General features: G+C 48.0%; 1 protein-coding gene across 3 annotated transcripts in view; it reads right to left on the reverse strand.

Annotated features, from left to right (window-relative positions):
- LOC105899554 (attractin) overlaps positions 1 to 5,000 on the reverse strand; it is an 88,913-nt gene that overhangs the window by 21,530 nt on the left and 62,383 nt on the right. The window lies entirely within an intron of this gene.

Genomic DNA, 5,000 nt, shown 5'->3' on the forward strand with positions numbered 1-5,000 from the left:
TCTGAATACTTAGCTCATGTTTCTCCTTTTGAATAAATGTGCTAAATATTGTAAAATGCTGTCATCGCTTTGTCATTGTGGAATATTGAGTGTAGATTGATGAGAGAAAATTCTACAGAAACCATTTAGGCACAAGCTGCAACATAACAAAATGTGAAAGAAGTGAAGGGGTCTGAATACTTTTTGAACGCACGGCATGTTTACTGAGGTCATGTATATCACACACACACACACACACACACACACACACAAACAAACAGATGAAACTAGAAGGAACAGGAAATATAAAAAAAACGACAAACTTTAAACTGTCAGTAAGGCAGACAGAGAGGGTAAAACAGAGAGAGGTACAGCGAGAGAGAGAGAGAGAGAGAGAGAGAGAGAGAGAACCATAGAGAACACAGGGAGAGAGAGAGAGAGATCCAAAAGAACACAGGGAGAGAGAGAGAGAGAGAGAGAGAGAGAACCATAGAGAACACAGGGAGAAAGATCAAACACTGTATGGTAAATTATCATAATTGATGCCCCCTCTCGCAAGCAATGACTCACACTCTCCACAAACATATTCTGAAAAACAGTTTGAGTGAGAGTGTGTGTGTGCGTGTGTACGTGTGTGTGTGTGTGTGTGTGTGTGTGTGTGTGTGTGTGTGTGTGTGTGTGTGTGTGTGTGTGTGTGTGTGTGTGTGTGTGTGTGTGTGTGTGTGTGTGTGTGTGTGTGTGCGCGCGCGTGTGTACGTGTGTGTGTGTACGTGTGTGTGTGCTTCAGGACAACGGAGATACCATCTATTAGCCCTAATTCATATTAGAGAGAAGTGGAGACAGACGGGAAGATTGAGAACAAGAGAGAGAGAAGAGACTGAGAGCATGAGAGAGAGAGAGAGAGAGAGAGAGAGAGAGAGAGAGAGAGAGAGAGAGAGAGAGAGAGAGATGTTCCCAAGAGCAGGCCTCTCCTAATGGATCATGATGTGCGACACAGTCAAACACAAAACAGACTGAGAAAAACACACTGGGTGTAATAATTTGTGCAATGACTGTCAGTATGTGAAGTGAAGTTTGTTTGTGCGCAAGAGATGTGAGGTGTTGTTTCTGGGTGTTTATTCTGAAAGCGCTTTTAAGATGTTTTGTGGTTTTGTGTGCTATTGAGAAGGCTGCGATGGAGTTTGAGTATTTTTGTGAGAGAAAGGACTATGATATTGAATGTGTGTGTTTGACACTGAGAGTGTGAGAGAGTATTTATTTGTATTTGTAAGAAAGAGCTGTGACGGTGTGTGAGATAGACAATAACTGTTGGTGTGTATTCACCGACAGAGCAAGAGTGTGTATTTGTTGGTGTAGTCTTTGAGAGAGAGAGAGAGAGAGAGGTGGAGAGAGAGAGATAGATGTGTGTCCGGTGTGTGTGTGTGTGTGTGTGTGTGTGTGTGTGTGTGTGTGTGTGTGTGTGTGTGTGTGCGTGACCATGTGCTGCCTGCTGCTGTGTGCTGAGTTGTGACTGGTGTCAGAACACAACTGGCCCCTGGTTACCTCCTGCCCTCACCCTCACCTCACTCCTGCCCCCCTTGCCCTCCACCCCGCCCTAACCCTCTTACCCCCCCCCCCCCCCATCACTGTGAAGGTCTCTCACTCTTCTGAGAAGAGGTCACAGCCTCTACTGTCCAGCCTCCACACACCAGCAGCCCAACAGCTACAGCACTTATGGACTAACAGAAAACAAGCTGTAAATGTGCATGGACAAACCCCTCCATGATACACACACTATGGAAAGACACACACACACACACACTCTCTCTCTCTCTCTCTGTCAGGACCATAAACAGTGTTACATGCTGTAAATATATATGGACTAAAGCTACTCTACATGAAGCTACAGACATCGCCCAACCCCCCTCTTGTAGGGCCTGTGAGTGGCATCACATGCTCTAAATGGCCATGGTTTACCCCTTCACTCCAAGAACACCGTAACTCCCCAGTCCCCACTACTTCCCCCTCTCCCAGGCCTAGGAGTGAGAGCAGCTTCAGTGCTGCCGTGCGGGGCGCTAGCTCGGCAGCGCTAACGGCGGCGTGATGTATTGTATTGGCCGCCAACGCTCAGGCAGTCCGTGCTTCAGCACAGAGGGTTGGGACTCCATCAAGCAGCAGGCCCAGATGGGGGTTTGTGTGTGTGTGCGCGTGTATGTATGTGTGTAACTGTGTGTGTGTAGGGGCGTGCGTGTATGTATGTGTGTAACTGTGTGTGTGTGTGTGTATGCGTGGAGCCCTGACACTGAGACGCAGCTCTACATCACTCACGGTTCGTCTCTGACTTCCGCATGCGTCCCAAGGGCACAGCCATCATCACCGACACCCGCCCCCCGCCCCTCCCCAACACCACAACCCCCCCCCCCGCCTCTCCCCAACACCACAACCCCCCCCCATGTAACGCGCAACTCTCCACATAGGCAGACACTGGCAACCAGCACTTTAGTCGACAGCTGCAAACCCTTAATTCCCACAAACCCCTCCCGCTACAAAATACATCCACTCAGAACATCATGGCACTCACTGGCAGCAGCAGCATAGCCCCACAGGGCCCTGTGTGTGTGTGTGTGTGTGTGTGTGTGTGTGTGTGTGTGTGGTAAGTGTAGTGTGTGTGTCCTTTTAAAAATGCTCCTGGATAAGCTGGTTTTAGTCAAGGTTTGCAGGGAGGACAGGGAGGAGGAAAAAGAAAGACAAGGTGGAGAAGATGAAAATAATTAGAGATCACTCTCTCTCTCACACACACGATCAGGAGTCTTTTTTGCTTCACACAGCCAATCACAGATCCCAGGGATCTCTCTCAATCTCACACACACACACACACACACACACACACACACACACACACACCCTCACCCTCACACACACACACTACACACACTAACACACATACACAGACACACACACACACACAGGGGAATGGCAGGGTGCAGTGGCCATAGGGAAGGGTCAGCAGTGTGTGTTTAGCGGTTAAACAGTTTTTCAGAGATATGCGATCCAGGAATACAATCCATAATCAGAGCTAAAGCAGGCAGGTAATTATTCCAATCCCCACCAGGGTACTGATTAGGGGATTAGGAAAGTGTGTGTGTGTGTGTGTGTGTGTGTGTGTGTGTGTGTGTCTCTTTGTCTGGCAAACACACACACTCAGACATGTGTAACAGTGTGTGTGTGTGTGTGTGTGTGTGTGTGTGTGTGTGTGTGTGTGTGTGTGTGTCTCTCTTTGTCTGGCAAACACACACACTCAGACATGTGTAACAGTGTGTGTGTGTGTGTGCGCTTTTCTGACGCACAGTAGTTAAACGGCCTTCCTGAACTTTCTCACCATGGAGGCAATGCAACTTCTCCTGTTCATTAGGAGAGCAGTCTGTACACACACGCATGCTATCCATTCTCCTTTTCCTGTATTGCTTCACAGGAGAGCTCAGCGTGTGTGTGTGTGTGTGTGTGTGTGTGTGTGTGATGACGTTTGTGACGCAGGGTGAGTATGGATGAGTGTGTGTTCTGCATCTGTGTGTACACAGGAGATGTCAGTGTTGTATGCATGACTGCGTGTCAGAATGTGACTGTGCACCTGAGCAATTATTTATTTCTTATTCCATTTATTCCACACTGTGTGTGTGTTTGCCAGTATGCATGCACATGAATATTTATTTCTGCATTTTATGTGTGTGTGTGTGTGTGTGTGTGTGTGTATTCAAGAGATACTTCAAGAGAGCATTGTGAAAGTGTGTGAGCAAAAATTTCCCGCCAGGGTGTGTGTGTGTGTGTGTGTGTGTGTGAGAGCTAGTATATATTCCTGTACCGTGAAAGAGAGAAAGTGTGTGTGTGTGTGTGTGTGTGTGTGTGTGTGTGTGTGTGTATCTGCAGAGCTGAGCGTTAGGGGTTTGACCTCCCCAAGTAGAGATGTACTCAAACACCCAGATCATCAATGATGAACCTGCTGCGCTCTTTTTCTCTCTCTCTCTCTCTCTCTCTGTGTGTGTTCCCTATGGTTCTCTCTCTCTCTCTCTCTCACACACTCACACTCACACACTCTCTCTCTCACTCACTCACTCACTCACTCACTCACACACACACACACACACACACACACACACACACACACACACACACACACACACACACACACACACACACACACACACACACACACACACACACACACACACTCTTCCCCACTGAATCCCAATCATTCCATCAAAAGGGGGGGGGGGGGGGGGGGGGGGGGCTGTTGACGCACAGGCTGCAATACTCTTGGGAAGAGTAAGATCTGTGAGCAAGAAGTAGGAGAGAGAGAGAGAGAGAGAGAGGGAGAGAGAGAGATACAGAGCAAAAGAAAGAAGAGAGAAGATATAGAAAGGTGATAAATACAGAGCATGAGACGGAAAAGTAAGGGAGAAAAGAAACCGATAGAGATGGATGGATACACAGCAAAAGATAGTGAGGAAGAGAGAGAGAGAGAGAGAGGAAGGGAGAGAGGAAGAGAGAGAGAGAGGAAGATGGATATATAAAGAGAGGGAGAGAAAGACAGAGAGAGGAGGGGAGAGGAGAGGAGAGGAGAGGAGAAGAGAGCGAGTACTATGCTGACCCAGTAAAAATGTGCAGAGCGAGACTCAGGTCTAATGAACACTACACAGCCACGGGTCACCTTGAGAGACCCCCCCCCCCCCCCCCCTCTCTCTCACTTCTCTTCTCTCACTCTCTCTCTTCTCTCCCCCCCTCTCTCACTTCTCTTCTCTCCCTCACTCTCTCTTCTAGTCTCTTCTCTTCTCTCTCTCTCTCTTTCTCTCCCCTCCATATTCAGCCTAACACTGTCCATCTCTCTTCCTCTTGCTGTCAGTACTTTCTTTCTCTCCATTTGGAAAGTGAATGAGGTGAGGTAGGTGTGTGTGTGTGTGTGTGTGTGTGTGTGTGTGTGTGTGTGTGCAGTTGTTTGTGGTTAGTTTCGGTCATTAAAAGTAGAAGGTTTCTTCATTAAGAAGAGA

The sequence above is a fragment of the Clupea harengus genome, chromosome 14, assembly GCF_900700415.2.
Source record: "Clupea harengus chromosome 14, Ch_v2.0.2, whole genome shotgun sequence".
In the NCBI taxonomy this organism is placed as follows: domain Eukaryota; kingdom Metazoa; phylum Chordata; class Actinopteri; order Clupeiformes; family Clupeidae; genus Clupea; species Clupea harengus.